General features: G+C 36.2%; 1 protein-coding gene and 1 pseudogene across 1 annotated transcript in view; one reads left to right on the forward strand and one right to left on the reverse strand.

Annotated features, from left to right (window-relative positions):
* LOC126976344 (myocyte-specific enhancer factor 2) overlaps positions 1-25,325 on the reverse strand; it is a 200,830-nt gene that overhangs the window by 126,462 nt on the left and 49,043 nt on the right. The window lies entirely within an intron of this gene.
* LOC126976342 (venom carboxylesterase-6-like) lies at positions 544-3,812 on the forward strand (annotated as a pseudogene).

Consider the following 25,325-nt stretch of genomic DNA (forward strand, 5'->3'; position numbering starts at 1 on the left):
TTGTCAAGTCACATACAGCGAACGAAGGCCACCGAAGGGTCTCTCTTCTCTTTCAAACGCAACAATCTTTCTCTTTCGTTTATAAGCTTTCTTTCGACTTTGATCGTTATATATGGATCTTATATACAATCATATAACACAAAGCGGTCATATATACAAACTAAAATTTTATTAATCTGGAGATCCCGGTAAGGATGTGATCTGCCCAGTGCCACTTCAGTTTCGCAAAAATTTGGAATTTTTAATTCGTTCTCCTACGGACCTCCTCATTTCTGATTCCATCTCGCAGGGAAACTCTAAGGATAGCCCTATCCATTGCCCTCTGAGTGACCATGAGCTTTCTCATAAGGCCCATAGTTAGCGACAAAAGTGCACAAACAATTTCTCGATATAGTATTCTAAGGCTGGATAAATTTTAGTACTTTTGTTTGTGTAACTTTATCTCGCATAAGATATTGTAAGATAAATCTTCAAGTGACCAAGAGAAATAATCCTGATAAGATATTGTAGGCATATCATTTGTGTTCTACGGTTAGTGTAATGGTAACAATCATGTGGTTTATTATTTTATACTTGTTTATTGGTGAGACATTGAGCCAGGAGTCAATTGATCCGCCTACAGTGAACATCTCTCAAGGAATAGTTATTGGCACGTACAATGAGTATTACCACTTCTATGGTATACCGTATGCTGATTCAACGTCAGGCATTAATAGATTTAAGGTAAGTTTACATGTCTACACTTATTAGCTTTATCAAGTGAAAGAAATTTCTAGTATATTTTGATGTTGATTTGAAAGTAGAATTTAATGATACTGACTATGAATGGAATATCACTACTCTCTTGATTTGTGAAATAAATGTAAGTATTAGTAATCCTTAGAGAAATGCTAAAATAAGATACTTAAAGACTATGGCTAGTCTCGCAAAAGACTAACGTGAATAAAATTTTTAAGTAGCAATTGTGTGTATAATTTCATTCAAATTTATTTTCCAGGGACCAAGACCGCCACCAAACTTTCAAACACCATTTATTGCAAACAGAAATGATGTTAAATGTGTAAGAGCTACTGGACAAGGCTTTGAAGGAACAGAGGATTGTTTGGTAGTAAATGTTTTACTCCAACTCTTAATCAAACAAGTCGCTTACCAGTTATGGTGTGGGTTAAAGGAAACGAATTCGATGGGGTATTGGAGCCAGAAATATCATTTAAAAGGTTTATGGATAAGGATGTTGTTGTTGTTTCTCTAAACTATCGAGAATCTATACTAGGCTTCCTTTGCTTGGGCAATTCTATCGCTCCAGGTAACGCTGGACTTAAAGATATAATCGCTGCCTTACAATGGATACGGCAAAATATTATAGCGTTTGGAGGCGATCCGGAAAATGTTACTATTTTTGGACATGGAAGTGGTGCCGCTGCAGTTGACTTAATCACTCTATCACAAATGTCCATTGGTCTTGTGAACAGTGCTATCTCTCAAAGTGGAACCGCAATGACTCCATGGGCAGTTACAAGAGATAACCTCAAATATGCTCTTATTGTAGCCAATGCTCTGGGACACACAGTAACTGACATAGAAATGCTATCTGATATTTTTACACGTGTAAGTGTATCTGCTCTTATGGCTGTTTTGAATGATCTTAATTTAACCGACAACTCAATGGCTTTTGCGCCCTGTTTGGAGAGAGAAATAAACGGCACTGTACCTTTCTTAACAAAGTCTCCGCATGAAATTTTGAGTAGTGGTGAACAGTTAAATATCCCATTTTTGACTGGTTTTGTTGATATTGAAGGTACCATCCGGTATAAAGAAGCAATAGAAGATGATTGGTTGGAGAAAATGGATCAGTCGTTTCCTGAATTTGTACAATCTGATTTGATTTTTGAGAGCGAAGAGCAAGAGCAATTGGTTGTTAAAGATATAAGGAATTTTTATTTCGGAAACAGCTCTATAAATATTAATAGTTTTCAAAATTATTTATACTATCATGGTGATACTATGATTACGGTATCAGCAATTAGAGAAGCAAAAAAACGGGCTGTTTCAAGTAATGCATCCGTGTACCTTTACCAATTTTCTTACAAAAGCCCTCTCGGATCAATTTTTGTGGGTCCTCTGAATGCTAACGGAGCAGCACACAATGAGGAACTTGGATATCTTTTTTATGAAGATGTAGAAAATGAAACTACGATTTCAACCAATGATCTTGCTGTCAGTGATATTTTAGTTGAAAGATGGACTAACTTTGCTAAAACAGGGTAAGTAATTAAAGTAAGAAAAAATGTGATATCATTTTGTGTGTTAGTTTGCATATTTATGAGGAAAATAAATAGTTCCTAATTAAAATGGGTCAGTAAGAAAGCGGTTTATAATGGAGCTGTAGAAGGCATACAAAGAAAATCACTGTAGAACTCATAATATTATAGAGTTATCACTAATATTAATTAATATTTTTAAATGAAATATTTAATACAAACTGATGCTCACAACTTGCCGACTCTGTTTGTGGTGTGTACATGGACTTCAAAACTGGGTCCAGATTATTAGATGTGGTTTTACCGATTCTTTCTGGTAGACAGCAGAAAGTAGCACCACTAATAGGATTATTAGCAGCAAAGTATCGATGACGCACTAGGCAGTAGGGTGCTATCTCGCATATCATATGTAAAAACATTCCAGTTCTTATTAATGTTGATCAAAATCTATCAAGTCTTTTTGTCATTCAGTTACATTAACCACAAAACTTGATATTTTTTTTAATTCGAGACATATTTATGCAGCAGTTTATAGTGATTTGTAAGTTTTATACATTTATAGGAACCCCAAGAGTGAAACATCGAGCGTACAGTGGCGGCCTTTGACGTCCAACAATACTTATTATTTAAGAATTCTTGATGATGAGGAAGTGCATATAAATGATGGTGGATCATTGGATATTGAACTTCAAAATCCTCAGCAGGAAACTCTTACATTTTGGGAACAAATTTACGAAAACTATTTCAATGATGCCAAGAGCAGATGGGGTATCGACGACAGAATAGAAGATGATAATGAAAATGAAGAAGATGATGAAAATCAGGAAACCGATAATGAAAACGAGGAAGATGATGGTGGAAATACTGAAGAAGACAACGGAAATGAAGACGCTGATGATGGAAACGAAGATGATGACAATGGAAATGAAAGTGGTAACGATGGAGGAAATGGAGCTGTCTCAACAACGCAGGCAGTTTCAACCTCTCTTGTTATAATAACAATAATCAAAATTCTAAGTGAACTGCATTTATTCTACGCTATGTCTTAATTAATGTACGACGAAGTGGAAGTAGAAATAATTTCTGCATATTGATAGCTTTTATGGACTTCTCTCGTAGAAGTCACTGAAATGCTAAGAACAGTACTACAAAGCATTACATAATATTGTAATTGATATTTAAATAATAATGCTATTGTATCAATTCCTATTTACAAAACAAAACTTAAAATATCAAGCCATTCCTAAATTTGAATATTAATAAAGAACAGTGTTTATAATTTCATTTTAAAATTAGAACAAACAAAGCTTCACTTAGGGTTAGTTTATGAAGGTATTTTAAAGTTTTATACGTTTAGTTGCGTGCTAGAAACCTATGCATGAAAGTTCAGAAGGGTCACGTCATTCGTGTCAGCTATGTCCAAGGTCAGTATGCGTTATGCAGATAAACACATCAAGGTAATGCGGAAAAGGCTAAGAGAGGACTACTAACAACTGGGCCTATCAAAATTGTATTTTCTGAATTATCATATCATTAAATTGATTTAATGCAGTGATGTTTCTTTTTATTTCACTTACACCTACAGCTACTACACCACAGCCAAATATTTAAAAGACATTTCTTTTTAAAAGTTTTAGATTATAATTTTATGGACTAGTATCCAAGATTGATTGGAAAAATTGGGGCATTTACTGATTTGATGATGTAAATTGTGGATTATAGATTCATTTTATTAAAACTGGTTTAAACGCAATACATACAAGGGCGTGCATATCATATAGGCAATTAGGTAGTGTCTACCTCATTTTAAACCTAAATAAATAAAGCACTAGTGTTAAAGTTTATTTAGTTTAATTTGGTTCCGTTATTTTATATTCAATCACGCAATCATAAAATTTTTCCTTACGCTAGAAACTAGATACCTCCAGTAAGTAGTCTTTTCATATTCCAAAGTTCAATTACGACTAGTTAGTTAGTTAATTGGAGGACAAACGAGCGTACGGGTCACCTGGTGTTAAGTGATCACCGCCGCCCACACTCTCCTGCAACACCAGAGGAATCACAAGAGCGTTGCCGGCCTTTAAGGAAGGTGTACGCGCTTTTCTTAAAGGTACCCATGTCGTATCGTCCCGGAAACACCGCACAAGGAAGCTCATTCCATAGCTTCGTGGTACGAGGAAGAAAGCTCCTTGAAAACCGCACTGTGGAGGACCGCCACACATCCAGATGGTGGGGATGATATCGTAACTTGTGGCGTGTCGTGCGAAGGTGAAATTCGGCGGCAGGAATCAGGTTGAACAGCTCTTCGGAACACTCCCCGTGATAAATGCGGTAGAAGACACACAATGAAGCGACGTCTCTACGCAACGCCAAGTGATCCAGCCGTTCACAGAGTACTGGGTCCCCGACAATTCGAGCTGCTCTGCGTTGCACGCGGTCAAATGGATCGAGCTGATACTGGGGTGCGCCAGACCAGAGATGACAGCAATACTCCATGTGAGGCCGGACCTGCGCTTTGTAGAGCGCTAGAATGTGGGCCGGCTTGAAGTATTGCCGTGCTCTATTTATGACGCCCAGTTTCTTTGAAGCCAGTTTGGCTTTGCCCTCCAGATGGCCACGGAATTGGCAATTGCTCAAGATTTCGAGACCCAGTATTCCGATACTAGGCGAGGCTTTAAGGGAAGTGTTCTCGAAGAGCGGTGATACGGCAAATAGGGTTATTTTAGTGGTAAACGCGCAAACTTGAGTCTTCTGGGGGTTAAATTGGACAAGGTTCAACTTACCCCATTCCGCGACCTTCTCGAGAGAGGACTCGATAGAAGACACAAGTTTCACCCGGCACTGGTCGACGTTTTCCCGAGAGAGACCTGCATGGCCCGTGTATACGGCATCACCAGTGCTGTCGTCTGCATAGCAATGCATGTTGGCGGTGTCCAACATATCATTGATATGCAGAAGAAACAGCGTGGGAGATAGCACACAGCCTTGGGGCACTCCAGCGTTCACGGGCTTGGGATTCGAGCAATAACCGTCGATAACGACCTGTATGCTGCGCCCAGTGAGGAAGCTGGAGGTCCACTTGCATAAGCTCTCGGGAAGCCCAAATGATGGAAGTTTTGCGAGGAGCGCCTTGTGCCATACACGATCAAAGGCCTTCGCTATATCCAGACCAACTGCCAGGCCTTCCCCCTTGCTTTCAATAGCCGCCGCCCATCTGTGTGTTAGGTATACCAGAAGATCGCCAGTCGACCGACCATGGCGAAAGCCGTACTGCCGGTCGTTGATCAACTGGTGACCCTCAAGGTATACCAAGAGCTGGCGGTTAATTATGCTCTCCATAAGTTTGGAGAGTAGGGAGGTAATAGCAATAGGCCTGTAGTTTGCCGGATTCGAAGTGTCTCCTTTTTTTGGGATCGGATGGACAAGGGCTGACTTCCATGAATCAGGGACTACGCCTTTTGAATAAGAGTGCCGGAATAAACGCGTTAGCACCGGCGTCAACTCAGGGGCACACGTTCTAAGCACGATTGGAGAAATGCCATCCGGCCCGCTCGACTTCCTGACGTCCAACGAAAACAGAGCTCGCCTAACAGTTTTCTGTCGGAACTGTACTTCAGGCATGGAGCTCTGACACCGCGGGATGTTTTTCGGCGGTGTTTTTCCGTTGTCGTCAAGAGTCGAGTTGGAGGAAAAAAGAGTGCACAGGAGATCGGCTTTCTCTTTTGCCGTATGGGCCAGGGTGTCATTCCTCATGTGCAACGGCGGCATGGACGGCTGGTTGAAGTTACCAAGAGCAGCTTTCGACAACGACCAGAAGTTGCGTGTTCCGGTCGGGTAACTGGAAAGCTGCTCGCCAATTTTGACGACGTGCTTCGATTTCGCACGGGCGATTTGCCGCTTAAAAAATCTGGAGGCACGGTTATATTTCCTCTTCAGAACTTTGCAGTTCAGATCCTTTGAGCCCAGCGCCGCAACCCAAGTTCGATACGCCTGTTTTTTGCAGTCAGATGCTGCTTTAACTGACGCATCGAACCAGGGCTGTGATCTGCCACCGATCGGTACTACAGAGCTTGGTATAAAAATATCCATGCCCTGCAGTATCACATCGGCTACTGCAACGGCGCAGGCACTAGGATCATCCGAAAGGAAACAAACCCTGCCCCAAGGGTAGGATGCAAAAAAGGAACGCATCCTATCCCAATCTGCTGACTTGTAATGCCAAACGCGGCGGGTCGCTGGTGGTTTGCGACGTTGGCGTCGGATAGGCACTACACTCCTGACCAGGCAATGGTCGGACGTTCCGAGAGGGGCGTCGACAGAGACCTGGTAACCATCGGGATGTCAGCAGAAGATCCAATAAGGACGGCATGTGGCTATCCACATCCGGGAGCCGCGTCGGCGACTCAACCAATTGGGACAGACCATACGCCAATGCAAAATTATGCACAGATCGCCCTGCGTAGTCTGTGGTACGTGATCCAAGCCATTCGGCATTGTGCCCGTTGAAATCACCCAAGACTACGATTTCAGCGGAGGGGATCTGAGCAAGCACGTCATCAAATGCCGCTTGAACGCAGCCCATGAGGTGATCCGTTTCTGCGTTACCACTATGGGACCTGTAGACACACGCATAGATGCGGACGCGGTCCTCTAAATCTACGCGGAGCCAGAGAGTAGACAGGCCCCTACCCTCAAAATTGCCGAGACGGCGACAGCAGATATCCTCCCTAACGTTCACACATACCCCGGCATGAGGCATGAAATTATGCTCAATTTTGTACCCGGAGTACGTTAAATATGACGTATCGCTAGGTCGAGATATCTGCGTCTCCGTAAGGAAACACAAGGCCAGCTGCGCCGTCTCAAGGTGGTGGTGGACGGCGTTTAAGTTGGAGTGAATTCCCCGGATGTTACAAAAGTCCACATTAAGCGTGGAGCGGGGTGCCGTGGTGTTGCTGCCCTGTTTGTCCTGTGACATACGCGGTACTGTGCCCTCCCCAGAATACGAGGGGCAGCCCGAGCGCGAATGCTCGGGGAGGGATTCTCCGGCTCTACAAGAGCCGGTACCCTCCTGGGGTAATAGGACCGCTCTCATATTTTGTTGGGGGGGGGGGAAAGGACGGGGGGGAATGGCCTCCGGTCCTCGACACTAACCTATGCGAAACATAGCGGCACTAGGCCGCTACTTCACGCCGGTATTCTGTGCGAGTGTGGTAAGTAACCCGGACGAGTCTGGCCCGATTGTGCTGACGTCATAAGACAGCAGCGTGACTCTCCCACTTTCAAAAGTAATGAATAGAAGGAGAAGCCTATGTCCCATATTGGACGTATAAAAACTGATGTGGTAGTGATGAGAAACGCCGTAGCAGATAAAATAAATTTTCAGTAATGAGTTAATCTAATAACATCGAGAGAACATAAATATGAAATGTAAACAACTTTAATAATCTCTTGCAAATGTTTATCCCCATGAGTCCATGTTGACCATAAAACACGTAAGGAAGCCATTAAAAGTGCAAAAGTGCAGATTTGCATACTGGTTTAAAATTAGCAATGCAGCTGCGCAATTACAAACTTCTTAGGTTGAGGGTCTTTTTAGGGCAAGTCTACGCTGAAATATTCTAAGGCTATGTTCACAATTAGTCGCCCATTCGTTGAACTTCAACCAAAACTTTTTTTTTGAGATTCAACGTTATGAAGAGTTTTGATAAAAGAGTATACATATAATATCATAGACTTACAGTATACTAGCTTAAGACGATCAAAGAGAGCGAGAGAAAAGAACAAATCAAACGGAGATACATCAAGATGGAAAAGGAAAGCGAATATAATTTTACTGTAACCGATTTGGATTGACAAGTCCTAAATTTTAGTTTTTAGTATTTTTAATATTAAACATCACACACACATTATCGTACACGTTGACAAATCAAAATAAGTTTTAGCGCGTCTCAAACTACCGTGAGGAATTTGATGACGAGACACGGTGGTATGCATCAATATCAATATAGTTTTCATTGTTCTCCGGGTCATAACGAATTGTGGATCATTTTTTAAATCAAAGATCTTTCATTTAAAATATCATTAAATTATCCAGCAGCTGCATTAAATTATCCTTACCACAGCATCGATAACGTTTCCGACCGAATTCAAAATTATAAGGAATATAAGAAAATTTTACGCAACGGTAATTTTAGTTTCACATTCTGTAAGTCCGATTAAAATTATCTAAAATCATAGGTCTGACTGTCTGTCTGCTTGACAAGGTCCATCTTATTAGAGGCCAATTATTACAGTGAGTAATCGATTTTTTCTTATTTTTTTTGTCCATTTTTGCTTAAGATATTCATTGATACGTTTCACATGTTTAACACGTAATGTGACATCTTTTTTAAAAGTTCCCGGGGGAGATCTATATAGACTTTTAATGCGGACGAAGTTGTGGGTTTGATGGGATTGAATAAGACAAAGCTGTCACACTCGGCTATGTGTCGCTCGTTCGGGTATAATAAGCTCCAGTCGACAAAGGCAGCACAATCGGTTATAGGAAAATTCATTTCATTTTATCATTTATTTGTGGTCATGGGTATACATAAGATGGTACTAATAATAATGAATAACAAGTTGTCATAGAAATATAAATATTACAGAATGTCGGTAAATTGGTATCTAAATAATTGAAATTGGATAATAAAATGTAAGAACATTAGTTACTAAGTAATGAAATTAAGTAGAATTATATTTTAGAATATCAATTGAGGGATGCATCTGTAAATAAGTATTTTATAGAATAGATTTTGTATGTAAACCAAAACAAAAACAACTTTTGCTCCGTGCAACGATTTTACAGCCTAAACGTTACTCCAGGCTACGCTGAAGTCTTTGAAGAATCGTGTAAGTCTGTCGCGAAGTTCAACAGATCAGCGTGTTTAAAAAAGAGACATACACACGGATAATTTTTTTTAATTTGTATTTTTGTGTTCAATCGGAGAACAATGTCAGTAATAAGTATTTAATCTCCCTCAAAAAAAATCTAGTATAGACGAATATGAAATAGTACAAGTACAGAAGTCTCACTCCGAAAAATCAATTAAAGAAATAGAGACTCTTGCGGCCAAACAATAAGATGAAATTCAGATTGCACAGCGCTATTAACCTACATTTTTATTATTTAGAAGTTGCCTCTCCTTCTATCGCGTGACTCTTATTTTTTTTATTATGATTTCTATAAACCATTTCATTATTTATATATTTTATTGTATGAGTTCCTTCTACTCCATTTTTATTTATAGCTTTGGGGTCAGATGTTACCCATGCGACTACTTGTGTGATTTCCTTAATGCGCCTAATTAAGGGTTAAAAACAGACAAAACAGATGGAGATTTTTTTTAATCTGTATTTTTGGGTTCAATTTTCTTTAGTTTCAAGAAACACACGTCGCCTCTAGAGTTTATTTATAATATAGATAGATTCTAATTATATGTTTAGAAACATTGCATGACTATATTATGTGTTTTACACAAGTAACAATAGCCACAAATAGACACAAATCGAAAAAAAAACCTATTGAATAAAAAGCAAACAATAAAAAGTCATAAAATATTATCGGCATGTTTAAAAACTAGTATAAAACATACCTATCTCGTTTTAATAATGTTTAAAGTAAAGTTGTATGATGTAAAACTCCAATAACGCTTTTAATATTTCCAAAATAAAGAGACGGGTTACTAAGTTCGTTCGTATGAAATTGCCTTACACACGTGCTTCTGATAACCTAACATATAACATTGAGTACAGATTTTTCATGTGGTTATCAATATATGGATATACCTTTTCTAAAATTATTTTAATATGACAAAAATAAATTTAAAAGATATGTTAAACTATGGCTACTTAAAGATAACTTACATAAATAAATTGATGTTTTATAGGCCAACATGACAGTTTAAAAAAAGTGAGTGAATTATTATGGGTCTACTAGCAAAAAAATTGCAACAATTTCCAACAAACAACCGTTTTTTATAACATACGACATAGGTACCTTCAATAAAAGCGTGTACACCTTTCTTACGGGCCGGCAATGCTCCTGTGATTCCTCTGGTGTTGCAGAATGTGGGTGGCGGTGATCACTAAACACTAGGTCACCCGTACGCTCTTATTCCCTAAACAAAGAATTGATTTGTGTATATTTGCTTTGTACTGGATATTGTAATATAAATTTACTATAGATTTTATTTTGGTTATGCTTATGCTATATCTATACTTATAATATATCATATATGAGTTAGTGTGGCACAAACGCATCAAACATGGGATCTCTAACAGTTTTTTGTGTTATCTTTAGTATATTGTGGTGGAATGTCCATATTATGATATCTTGAAGTAACGCCCGTGCCGGCAGGCCATGTGGTTCACATCCTGCCCCCTGTGCACGTTCAGGTTACGACTTATGAGTGACGAATGCACCGCGTGCGCTACGATGGCAAACAAAAACGCGGTGCTTTTAATTAGTTTTGGTCACAGTTTGCAAACTTCACTAAAACATCACAAATCCAGCTTCACATTATTCTCTCATAAAAAAAGAATTACGGATTATATACTTTATATTCACAATTCAGTTTCTTTAAATCACTTTAACACATATTTGTCTCTTCAAGAGACATCTTCAGGAGATGTTGACTCGTCAATGCTGGACCAAGAATTCTCGTTATATTAATCAGCCTAATATCTTTTTTAGATAGTTTTATAGGGTTTAGTACCCAAATGGTAATCAAGGGGACATTTGCACAAAGATTCTGATATCTGTCCGTCTGTTTGACAGTGGACTGTTTAGTTAGACAGCTGTCGTTGGAGCAACTTTTATAGTGTGCAGTTGCATAATACCAAAAAGTAAGGATATGGTATGACCACTAACTATAAGCTAAAATTAAATGAAATTTATTTATTGCGTCGAATACAGTATACATTATAGATCTTAAATAAATACCTTGTCTTCGGCTCGGCTCATTTAAATAGCATGCAAAAAAGTTAACATTATAGTATTATTATTCATTGTTAAAGAAATTCTTACGACTATAAATATTTTTCTCCAGATAATCGTTTTCGTTCTGCGAAAATCATTCGCTGCGAGAATTTTACTAAGTTCAAAACTAAAACCAAACTTCTTAAAAATGACGCTAGAAAAAGCATGAAACAATAAAATATTGTAATTTTAAATTTATATATGCAATAATCAAAAAATATATTATCAAATATTTTACAACATATAAGTGACTGTTAGAGGATAACTGATATATTATTTAGATACATTTTTCTACTTCCCTATTATCTTCTTCTTTACTAATAACTATGGAAGTTACTTTCTCAACTATTGTAAAACTGAAAACGTTTTAAAACTAAGTAATATAAATCCATAATTTTGAATGTAATGATAGCTTGCTGAGACATAAGTATGAAACAGAAGTCCTCTTATACATGTATAAATACCTAGTCAATGAGAGAAGCAGTATTCACAGTTATCAATCGCTGAGCTCTCCACAAGAGAGGACTTAACCGATTAGCTTGAAAATCTAAACTAGATTTCCTAGAGATTAACATACATTACATACGAACATTGTAAATTCCTTCGTAATCCCTTGTATGAGTGAAGCTATTATTTCTGGTACTTGATTCTGATATATAGATTATTCGATGAGCCCTTTCAATGACTGCCAATCTAGTCACGCGCAAAGAATACTACAAAGAAAAAATACTACGTAATAAGAGACGAGACTACCTAAGTAAATATTGAAATTTAGTTTAGTATGAAACGTGAAGTGAGATTTGACATAAGATAGAAATAGTAATTACGATAGGGCGACGAATTGTAATCCGGCTACGAATATAATCGAAATTTGAAAGCAACTGTTTGCTTTCAAACTTAGCTTTGCATAATTCGTAGTGGATTTTGGTTATCTCTGTTTTTTACAAGATTAGTCTTCATCTGTCAATCTATCAATGACTGCACGTTTCATACAATCGAGTTAATCGCTTTTTTCTCAAAGAGTTTCGCTAGGCTGATCACATGTTCCGTTTACTTTTATATTAGAAGGAATTAGTATACTTCAGTTATTTCCATAGCATTATGTCCTATGGTATATTGCTATGGGGCAACGCTGCCGATATTAATACAATATTTGTGCTGCAGAAGAGGGTTATTCGCGCTATTTATAACCTAGGTCCTAGAGAATCATTGAGAGCAAAATTCAAAGAAATTAACATCTTGACTGTTGCTTCTCAATATATTCTTGATAATGTAATGTATGTTCATAGACACATAAGTGAATTTGCCAGAAACTGTCATAACCATAATGTTAACACCAGGAACAGACATAAACTGATGATGCCTACTACTCGGCTAAGTCGAGTTAGTAAGTCTTTTATGGGGCGATGTATATGCTTTTGCAACAAGATCCCAGAAAATGTTCAAAACAAAAGTATTACGTTATTCAAAAGAATTGTTAAAAAACGTTTGTGTGGTAAAGGTTACGATAACATAAATGACTTTCTTAATGATATCACAGATTGGGAATGGGGCGACCGCCCTCAGGCTATTAAATAATAAGTTTAATTGTACAATATTACTTTGTTACTTTGTAAATGTTACTTTAATTGTAAAATATATTTTGGATGAAAAAAAAAGCCCGCTGAGTTTGTTGCGCCCATTTCCCTCAGGCCTGAGGGATTTTGGAATGGGTGGTAGTTTTTTGACTTTCAATAAGTGATTTCACATCCTATTTTGAATAAAAATATTTGAATTTGAATTTGATAATTCATCAAATAAACAAAATATTACTCTCCGCAACTGAAAACAATTTTTATCATCTGAATCTTTGTCATTAATCCGCAATCAAGAAATTTTCATCTACAAACATTCAAACTGGGCACAAACATTTAATTAAGCTACAATAATATTGCTTACAAGCGTAAAACTGGATTGATTATTTTATGATTAAAATGGTGGTATCTAAGTGGTTGAGCTAATGAGCTTCATTGCATATAATGAAAGAGCTAACTTGGATTGTGATGTCATTCGCGGAGGCACCATGTAGTGTGTAGACCCCACGCCTTCAAAAATTGAGATCTTTAGAATTTGGTCGGAATTGCAAATAAGCTGTGTCTGTGATGAGATAATTTGAGGGACGTCCTGGCGGGGCCTGCAGAAGATATCAAGGTTAGTCGCTGGAATTTTACTACATTATGCTAATTAGTGTTACAAGGAGACCCTTCAACCTAATTCATACAGTCCACAAATATGATCTTTAAGATTACCCATCGTGACCATTTTGGTCCTTCGAGCCGGTTAAAAATTTTACAGCGTCAAACTCATCTTAAACTATTTTGAAATCATTTGTAACTAATAATAATAACAGTAATATGTGAACTATCTGGACGTCGAAAACACACAGTCAATATCATATTATTTAGGTTTTAATCAAAAAAGACATCCAAACTGAAGAAAATATCCTTAAAAATTATCTGCTCCTTTGTATATAGCTCTTCTATGAACTCTTTTATGGAAGAAGAATACTAATGAACGTATGGGTCCCATACTCCACCGCGGTCCATACTCTCCTGTTACACCAGAGGAATCACAAGAGCATTGACGACCTATCAAGAGTCGAGTAAACGTACCTATGAATTTGACCCGAAAACACATTGTTTCGTGGAGGGAGGATCAAACCAGAGGAACAGTGGTAAGCATCAACGGTTCTATGTACTACGTCATCAAATATTTAAGGAGTACATGAAACATTAATTATTGGACACCACAGTTATTATCAAATCAAAGTGTACGACGACGACGAAGAAATATCTTTATCTAAAGTATACTTATCTACAATAAACACGATACGAATATTAAAAGCAAAAGTTTAAAAGCTAGACTAACAATCAACTTATCACTGTAGGTACAATAATACTTCTGATTTTCCCGGAGCACCTGTCACAGTATAGAAGAATAGCCGAGAAATCCAGCAATGAATTATAAAACCACATCGGGATCGGCATGCTTTTAGATAAATGAACAGCGCATTGTCTGAACTGTAACATCTGAAGTTTAATCTTATTGTAATATCGGTAATTGGAACGAACGATGTATTGGAAACATTTTCAATGATTTGAAGTGTATACCATAGATTGTAATGGTATCGGTCGATAACATCCTGCTTGCATTCGGCTTTCATATTGCCGAGCCCTGACGTCAAAGTGACGTAGGTAATATTAACTATCGTGGGCGGTTTCGTATGGGCTGATTACGTGTTGTTTTATAAAATATTTCATTTTAAGGGTTCTATTTTGTGTGCTGGCGTTGAGTTTGTTTTATTATTACTTCTCACGACAGAGAAAAGCACAATATAAAGGTCTTTGTTTGGTTTCAAAATTAAATTAAATTAATAATTTATGTTAATTATTCACTTTGGTTCTTTGTTGCTTAAAAATAATGCCCGGTGTAAACAAGGAACGGATAGTTTTGTAATTTTTACTGTATGAGAGGGCTACCAAAGACTACTACTACGCAATGTCAACCAATCGAAGAGTTCAAATTATGGTGAATTAAATAAAAGCAAGTGACATTATTAATATTTTATTACAGGTAACTAGGTTTTGTTCTTTGAGCAGCCGTGTGTTACCTATATTTTATTCCTAAACAGAGCTTTAATACTATACTAAATTGTGTCTGGTGACCGCCGGTAATACTAGTACTAGTATCCTATTGTTTCTGTTGGTAATTAACTTCACTCGCTAGAGGGTCTTGAATTCGTATAAAATATATAATATTCGCGGAAAAATTTGAACGAAGTTTGAAATTAAATTGTTTCTTACTTTTCATTTTCATTTATTTTTTATATTTTTTTTGCATCTTACAAGTTATTTAATAAATTCACAACGAGTCGTGCACTTTTGGAATCTCAAAAAAATTTCTTTTATTGACATTTGACGTAAGAAAAATTTGAAGCAAAGTAATTAGATGAAGCCACAACCTGAGAGTTGAACAAAGCAAGCAGAATTTTATATTGAAGCGGTACTCGAACGGTTAGCTCAGTTGATTAGAGCACCGGCACTGAACGCCGGAAGTCGTGGGTTCGAATCCCGCATCGTTAATCAAATTTTGTTTTTCAAATTTTATTTGTGTATTAATCCTAGAAGTGAGGGTTATCACTTTAAAAACATAACATATTATTTAGATTTACAAGAGCGACATCTCAAGACAATTTCCTAATATGCAAATATTGGGGTTGAGCAGGTTACCAACTGTCAAGTAGATCCTGCAGATGAAGCCACAACCTGAGAGTTGAACAAAGCTAACAGAATTTTTTAAAGTTTACCGGGTGTAACCAAAAAAACCTCCGAATACGGAAGGGGTCTCGTACAGCTCCCTATATCTGAATCATAGCTATTGGCATTTTGGCTTAAAGTTCTGTAGTTGCAAAATATAGTCAAAAATTTATGTAGGCCTTAAAGGCCGGCAACGCTCCTGTGATTCCTCTGGTGTTGCAAGAGATTGTGGGCGGCGGTGATCACTTAACAACAGGTGACCCGTACGCTCGTTTGTCCTCCTATTCCATAAAAAAAAATGTAGACTGTTGTATGAAGCATTGTAATGGAGTGTACAGTACCTGCTGTCAGTTCTTGCGCCGAAATACATTATTATATGTTGGTCTCTTATAATTTTAGGGACTATTAATAAAGATAATTAGATAGTTATGATTTAAAAATTGATTGCATTGTATTTTTATTCTAATAAAATAAAAATAATCCGTAACACAATTTTTTTTATTTTGTAAATTATCAGTGCCAATATATTCAGAATCATGGTCGAATTGCAACACTCCACCTTTAGGATATAGTTGTTTTACACCCTGTATATTACTGAAAACTTGCCCGTATTGAAACTAATAAAAAATTACGAATAACATAAGCGCTGTGATTTGACAAACTATTTCATTATCACTTTTGTATGTTAGTCTGGCGTAAACATAAGTTTCTATAAGTTCTCAGAGTTCTTCAATATTTTTATTATTCGATTGATTGCCTTGGGAACCAACTTATGCCCCATAAGTAACAATCAGATGTCCATATCTTGATTAAAGACTTCGGTCTTCTATCATTTTATTGTGAATGGACACGTCATTGTTTTACGACGCTATTAAGCAACAGTTTTGTGATATAAAGTCAGCCTTTTTAATGTAAGTTAGTATCTAGTTATTAGCAGAAGTAGTTAGTAAGTGTTTATTATCGCTTTCTTGTTTATTAATTTCGATTAATATGATCCAAATTTATTTAACATCGCCTATTCAAAAGTGGGTGGATGCACCGGAATTATTAAAATTAAATTATATTAAATTAAATTTCGTTTATTTCAAAGATTACATACTTATACATTTTTAATGGTTGAGAAATTGAATTTTACAATTATCGCACAATGAATACAAGTCTGAAAACTGTGTGTGTGTGTGTTAGTGAGTGTGTGCATGTGGGTTTGAATTTGTTTGAATTATCTATTCTCTTTTCTTGTAATTTTGTTATGTCAAATTATAGAGCAGGCGATTTCCTGTAGAAATAAAAAACACAGAGAGATACCATAGACATCAGACGCTTTGTCATCTGCGAGGCTAATCTAATGACAGTTGTCTCTTGCGCCGAATATAACCAAATTTTCACCGAGCAACACAGTTCGCACGCAATATACGCATAGTAATTATATTATAATTGTAAATTGAGGCTTCATGAGTGATCAACGACCTAATCGCCTCGCATTATGTTCCCGAGAACACCGATGTAACACACGCCGCGAGGAAGTAACACGCGCCTTAGCACCAGGAGTTCCTAGAGGATTAGCGGGGGACCCCCAGCTGCAGACATCTTGCCTTGGAATCTCAGGTACATCGGTCTAATATTTAGCCATAACTGATTTTGCAATTTTAATAATTTAATATGTTTTCCTACGCACGTGCTAATACAGTGGTTAATTGAAGCTTTACACAGACCAAATGGAATTAAAACGAATTTTGAAATAAATCATTTTAATGAATATACCATCTTAATTAGAATCGGCAGACTGAGTAATAACCAAAACAGGAATATAAATTTGGACTTTTAAGCCAAACTGTTGTTAAGACAGTCCAAATTAATTAAATAACACTTCATAGAAGATCGTATAAATATAAGCAATGAAGTGTTAATTGACTTAGCGTTATGTGATGCCTAATTTCAAATTTTCGAAGTAAAACTTATATGATAGTGCCTGATGTAATTAGCTGCTTTAGTCCGAGAACTTCTTGCGCGACCGTCCCACGGGGTGCGCGGCAGCGGTTAGCAAAACGCTATTTACAGCAGTGTTACGCGTTGCCCTTCCCCGCAACACCTTCTGCCACCCGCTGAAATCTTTACACCTGTCCCCGACCCCGCTACGCCTGTCACCCCGTGGGGCGGTCGCGCACGAAGTTGTCGTCAGATATCGTCTATAGTCATATAGTAATTGTTGACTAACTAATAATTCCGTTCCTAAAAGTCAGGATAAATGATAACTTCCCAATTTTTTGATTTCATTTAAAATTAAAAATGTACATTTTGATTAATTTCCACTTTAAAGAAACTAACCATATAATTGTATTGTATCTTATTATATTGTATCTAAGTATTAGTTCTTATGTTTCACAATTATTGAAATTCAAAAATTATGTATAGGTGGGTTATATAGTCGTTGCCTGTAAGTGCAGTAACACTTAGACATATTTAGAATAATATTTAATGTAATTAGTTAATGATTATTGTGTTGGCGATGCTAATATATAAATATGCGAGGCTAATTTCTATTTCATTAATTTGAATTATACGTTGATTGGAATCAATATCTACACTACTTCAATTACGTATTTTAAAATCTAATATTAAAACAGATAATCATACGATTGTATAATTACTATTCAAGTCGTGCAAACAAAACAGATTGCACGTACTAGTTTCAATTAATTAATGAAACAGTTAATCAGGAAAGTGCAGGCAGCGGGTATCAGTACCGAAATATCTTGTCCTAGATTTCTAGGCTTCAGGCGAATCCGAGTCTATATTAGTGGATTACATCGGATGTCGCTCAATTTTCATTAATAAACTAACAGGTTAAGCGGTTTTCGGTGTTCGCTCGGACTGCAGTTATTTCAAAAAGTTCGGAAATCGTCGACGTTTTAATGAGACTTGTTAGCGCTTAATTAAGTTTTAAATGATTTGCGCTTGGTATGCATTGTTATTATTTTATTATAAGCTTTGTCTCTGACTTTGTTCAGCTGGATTTGCTTGTATGCATTTTAGCGAGTCATATTCATTAAGACATTAACCAGTGTTAACAGAGGCCTTCTATTATCTGAGTCATAAAGACCATTACGTCTTTCACTCGATCCAATTTCGTGCTGTATCGGCATTTCGGCTTTTGTTTTTATTTCTATATAAGGCTAATGTGTGCTTGTTTTTCATCGTTACACACTTCCTATACAAGTTCGCTCAAAAATACAATTTGAAAATTTTTATTAGTAATTTCCATATTATGTTCGGCTTTTCTCTGATCCATATAGTTAACAAAACATTTTAAACAATCATCATTTATTTTGTTCAAAACATCGCAATCTTTAATAAAATATTTTTTCATTATCTCTATTTTCGAACATTACCTTGACTTTGGAACATTGAGAAAAAAGTATTTAAGTAAAAAAAAAATTTAATTCCTATGAATTATTACAAAAAAAAGTATTTGTATCTAAAGACTAATACTTTATAAAAACAAATTTAATTAATATAAAATGATAAACTCTTACTCACGGATTTAATCCTTCATCAAGGACTGAAGTTGAATAATATGCAGTTCTCATATATTATTACGTAAATTAATGTACAAAGTGTAAATTGATGTAATAAATTATACGTATAATTAAAATAGTTAATAATAATTTAAAGTGGGAGGCTCTTTTGCACAGGATGGCGACTAAATTATGGTTAGATAGTAGTGGTAGTAGGTGTAAGCATTATTGTGTTTCAGTCTGAAAGTACGGCGCCCGTTAGTGAAATTACTGGAAAAATGAGACTTAACATCTTATGTCTCAAGGTGACGAGCGCAATTGTAGTACCGCTCAAAATTTTTGGGTTTTTCAATAATCCTGAACGGTACTGCATTGTAATATGCAGGCCGTATCAATTACCATCAACTCAACGTCTTGCTCGTCTCATCCGCTATTTGCATTCTATTCAGAGTTGTTTCTAGTTATGAGAACTACAAACTATCACCTATACCAGTGATAACATATTATAACAAGCCCGTTTTTTTAATATTTCTTAACATTTTTTATAATTCTATATAATATAGACCTTTAATCAGTGTGGTGTGTAGTTCATTGCAATATACTTTCATTTCTATAAACTTTCACTTTGTAGATAGATGGCCGACGAAATAACCATGGATGATGGTTAATCTGGATGCAAGACGGTAATTACTCAAAAACCTAAAGGTGCAAACTCTCTTCATTATGCCAACTCGCACTAGAGCTTCTGATAGGCCAAAAAAAAAATACCTCGATAAAAATATGTTTTCGTAAAATTTTCCACGTCACATTCACACACGATTTTAAAAAGGGTTAAACGTAAATTATAGATATCGACCTTGCGAACATCCTAACCTCGTTCACAAAAATAAAAAGGCCAATAGGTCTAAGGGTCATCCAGCTAAGTGGTTGCGACGTTTCAACGTGTGCATAATTGGGAACGGAACTGACGTCCCACCCCTGGGGTCGGGGGTCGGGTGGATACGTCAGGCGTCGACGTGTCAAGTCAGTGGCTGAATTATATATGTTCGTAGTAGGCGGATGCTTTGCCACTTAACTGGTATTGAATAATGAATGCAACTTTGTGCTGCTTTGTTTGCACTGCGCTGCAGTTCAGGTGAATCGTTCGATATTAACGTTACCCTCCTTTTGTTTGAAAGAAAGAAGCATTATTTACCAGTGAGAGGCTCGTTTGTAGGATGCCATCTAGATTAGGATGGTTACAGGTTGCCCTTTTCTGCCGTGAAGGAGTAATGTGTAAGCATTATTATGTTTCTGTCTGAAGGGCGTCGTAGCTTGTAAATTTGCTGGGCAAATGAGACTTAACATCTTATGTCTCAAGGTGACGAGCACAATTGTAGTGCCACTCAGAATTTTTGGGCTTTTCAAGAATCCTAAGCGGTACTCGTTTATAACGAGCAGGGAGTATCAATTATCAGCCGAACGACCTGCTTGTCTCATCCCTTATTGGTATAGAAAAAATATTTATTCACTTCAGGTCAAATTGTAAATTATTTAAAATATTTTATCACTATTTCGGAAAAGTTTAGCCTTAATGAGAAAAAGAAATTTAATCACAATATAATTTAAATATAAATTTATTATTAAATAGCCTGATAGAGGGCAGTCAATCTATTCCCAATCTGTGGTATCATTAAAAAAGACATTTTCATTGACTGTAGGATATCATTGTAGGATATTGTTCAAACTATATTCTCATTATCAAATAAACGCAGTTTAAGCAATTTTATTTCATTGTGTATTCACACCTTAAACAACGGCAACGCTCCTGTGATTCCTATGGTGATTAGAAGAGTGTGGACGGAGGTAATCACTTTTATTTTAATATAAATAGATTCATAAATGACAACCGCGTTTAAAATAAATGGAATCTGATTGTAATTGTACTTTTGTTTTGAATTTTCTTCTGCTTTGTAATCTGTACTTCAGCGACTTATGTTCAAGATATGGTTACTAGAATTTTAATCTATATAAATGAAGAATTTTCTATAAATTAAACGTAACGAAAATACAATTGTTTCAAAAGTAAGGAGAGTTTCCTTATTATTTTATTATTACTGTGTTTACATAAAAGGTGACAACTCTTAAGTCGTGACAGCAAAATTAATGACCATTTTACAGACTATACTATTTTAATACGCAACTTAACGACAATTTAAAAATCTCGTTAACGCAGTTCATACATCACACGGCAATCAACACTGAAAACAAAAAGTCCATGAAATGTAAACTGTTGAAGAATATTAAAAAGCCATAAGCTTGGTTCTGCGCCGGCGCAGGTGCTGGGCCGGAAGTTGGAGAGGAAGGAGGGGAGACGAGAGTGTGAGGGTAGCGACCTAATGCGTTCTGTAGTTTATAAGGTTATTAAATGAAATTTGTCATTTCTTTTATTATAGAAAGATTAGAGAGTAAACTAATGTTGCGACCGCTAGATTTGTGTACTTCAGTTATTTTCACAGCATCATGACGTACGGTATTTTACTGTGGGGTCATGCTGCTGATGTAGTGTTTGCTCTGCAAAAGAGATCTGTTCGTGCTGTATATCAGCTTGGTTACAGACAGTCACCCAAAGAAAAATTGAAAGAAATAAATATTATGACTGTTCATTGTCAGTACATTTATGAAAATTTAATATACGTTCACAAAAATCGTCACCTTTTTGCTCTTAATTGTTATTTTCATTATTATAACACAAGAAATAAGGAATTGCTTATAACTCATTTTAGTAGGCTTCATAAGATACATAATAGCTATAAGGGTAAATGTATACACTTTTATAATAGAGTTCCAGCCACTGTTCAGGCATTATATATAAATAAAAATTTAAATGGTATTTTAAAAATGGCTCTGTCGTAAATCCTACAACTCCACAGCTGAATACATAAGTGATCGGACAACCTGGGACTAGATTATGATTATTTTATAGCAATAGCAATGACAGTACAATATTGTATATTTTATTAAAAAGAGCGCGAGAAAAGAATGGTGGGAGAGTTTTCAAAGCGGTAGTAACTAGTATATAAGAAATGACATCAAAAACAATTCTAAAGGAATAATTTTTAAGAAAATAAATGCCTTTTATGCCTATTTACTGAGCACGTATAAAACATGACTTTGACTTCAGGTACCCCTCAACGATACAATTTATTTAAGTATGCATGTCACAGAATCGTTCATATATAAAAATAAAAAAAAGGTTTTCATTTGTGCGCAAATTACGGAAAGACTACTGGATAGATTTCAATTAAGGTTTTAAGTTTTAGTCCTCAGACACTTATTTACAAAAAATTGCGATATCTTCATCTATATCAATATAATGGTAAAAGTTAACATTTATGCGCGCGTCACGGGAAAACTACCAGATATCAATTAGGTCTCCAAGTTTTACTCCTTAGAAACTTGGCCCTTATCTACCAAATTATTGCAATATAAAGTTATTAAAGTTATAAGAAACAACAAATTTTAAAGGACTACGTGCTCAGTCATGTGTGTAGGCGAATGAAGTCGCGGGTATCAGCTATTTAATAATAAAAATTTTTTTTTATGTAAGAGCAGAACGCAGCATGAGCACTTTATATGATCATCAGCGCTTCCACTCTTGTATCACCCGAGGGATCATCATCCTTGATAGTCGACGCACTTTATTCGAAAGTAACCAAGTTTTTTTTTATGACAATAAGGGATGAGACGAGCAGGACGTTCAGCTGATGGTAATTGATATGACAATGCAGTGCCGCTCGGGATTCTTGAAAATCCCAAAAATTCTGAGCAGCACTACAATTGCGCTCGTCACCTTGAGACATAACATCTTATGTCTCATTTGCCCAGTTAATTCACTGGACTCAGACGGAAACACAATAATGCTTACACATTACTGCTTCACGGCACACAATTGCGTTGTTGTGGTACCCATAATACATCCAGTGCAAAGGAGCCATTGGTAAATGCCCTCAGTCGCATTTTATGACACCTTTAGACCTGGGACTTCCCTATTTTTATACGCCTGAGAAGCACAGTATGAATATGGAAACTCAAAGCCACCAAAGATTTTTTTTTAAAACCGTACTGGTGAGCAATGAGCAGTCCTGAGATTCAAATCTAGGTCCTAGCTAAGTAGTTACTAACAACTGGCCTAATAAGTCTTCAAATAAAATAAATATTATGAGAGACGCTAAGATGGGCATTCGGCGCATAAAGGCAATTACATTACATACACTGGGGCGTGATTCAAAATGTAAATCGCGGCGAGTCGGTCGGTAAATCAATACCAACCGACCACCGAGCTGGATCAACAAAATTATAACTAATAATAAGTAAACATGTGCAAACAGCAGTTGCTTTTGCTAAACAATTGAATTAGTACATTGAAAAGCATAATTATTTTAAACTTGCATGTAATTTGTAGCAAGGTTTGTAATGAGTGCGTCCGTCTAATAGTACCTTTTACATACATTGTAACGTAACATTATCACTAATCGTACTTTATATTTTATTCGATAGATTCAGAATCGATTAAATTTGATCGATACAATCAGTCACATTTTCTGCTTTGGCATATCATTAAGAAGAATTAGGCTTAGGCCTTTTTCAGATTTAAGAATTTTAATTCTAATTCAAGTGAGATAAGTACAACTCTAGCTTCAACTAAAAATTGTGAGTTAAAAAAACTACGTTTAAAAAAACCGACTTCACAAACTCAAAAGTATAAAATAACTTAATAGAGATTTGAATACACCTCTTGTCCAAATCTTATACCTTTAATATTACTTAAGTACGTGCTACATATTTATAGGGTATAAGCCCTAATTATTTGATTAAATTACCACCTTAATGATTTTTTTTATGGAATAGGGGGACAAACGAGCGTACGGGTCGCCTGTGGTTAAGTGATCACCGCCGCCCACAATCTCCCGCAACACCAGAGGAATCACAGGAGCGTTGCCGGCTTTTAAGGAAGGTGTACGCGCTTTTTTTGAAGGTACCCATGTCGTATCGTCCCGGAAACACCGCACAAGGAAGCTCATTCCACAGCTTTGTAGTACGTGGAAGAAAGCTCCTTGAAAACCGCACTGTACATTGAAAGCTCAAAAAAAGAAATATTACTACTTCTCCGTCTCATCTAACGCGGACATGACAGGTGTGTAGTCCTGAAACCTACAGATGCTACCCAAGGTGCGCCGGCGCAACTAATTCGAGGGGAGGGTAAATTATTTCATAATATAGTCCCCGTCTGAATTGATTTCACATATGTTTATACTTCATTACTAGGGTGAAGAAAACTTGAATTATTAGCTGAGCGTGAAATTTACGAGTTACCGGTTATAAAGTGCAGCCAAAGTATAAGGCATGGTATTTATTAACTTAATGTGATTATTAAATGAATATAATAAATTAAATAATTGTAATATTAACAAAATATAATTTTAATATAACGAACTACCTGTGACCTAGAACTGTTTCATTGTGATAATTTTTCGGTAATAAGTTAATACTATTTTATGTATACTTCACTTGAATATCCAATATAAATGATTTGTAAACTTTATAATACTGCCTTTAGAGATAATGCATTTAGAATTAATTTTAGAATTAATACTAGTATTAATGTAATTATCACTATTAGTATACCATTGTATTTAAATACTTAAGTATTTATGTATGTTTAAGTAAGTATATTGTATTAAATATATTGTTGCCTTGTACTCATAGTACAGGCTATGCCTAGTTTGGGGCAAGATAATTTGTGTAAAAGTGGGTCAGTATTAAATATTATATATAATTCATTTGTATGTTTTGTGTATGTATTATTAAGAAACACCTCTTATTATAACATTATTATCTTTACTATAGCATTGAAAGCCTTATTTATACAATGACCTTTCTAGTAATCTCTTACTAAATGTATGGAAGTGTTTGATCTTTCAATTTTGTATACGACTTGTTTGATGTTTAAAAAGTTATTGATGTCAATTTATTGATAAGGTAATGTACATTCGATATCAGTTCGAATTGTTTTGATAACTGTAACAACCTGGAGACCAGTGGGAGGCTCCTTTGCACAGGGTGCCGGCTAGATTATGGGTACCACAACGGCGCCTATTTCTGTCGTGAAGCAGTAATGTGTAAGCATTATTGCGTTTCGATCTGAAGGGCGCCGTAGCTAGTGAAATTACTGGGCAAATGAGACTTAACA

Source organism: Leptidea sinapis, chromosome 40 (assembly GCF_905404315.1).
Source record: "Leptidea sinapis chromosome 40, ilLepSina1.1, whole genome shotgun sequence".
In the NCBI taxonomy this organism is placed as follows: Eukaryota; Metazoa; Arthropoda; class Insecta; order Lepidoptera; family Pieridae; genus Leptidea; species Leptidea sinapis.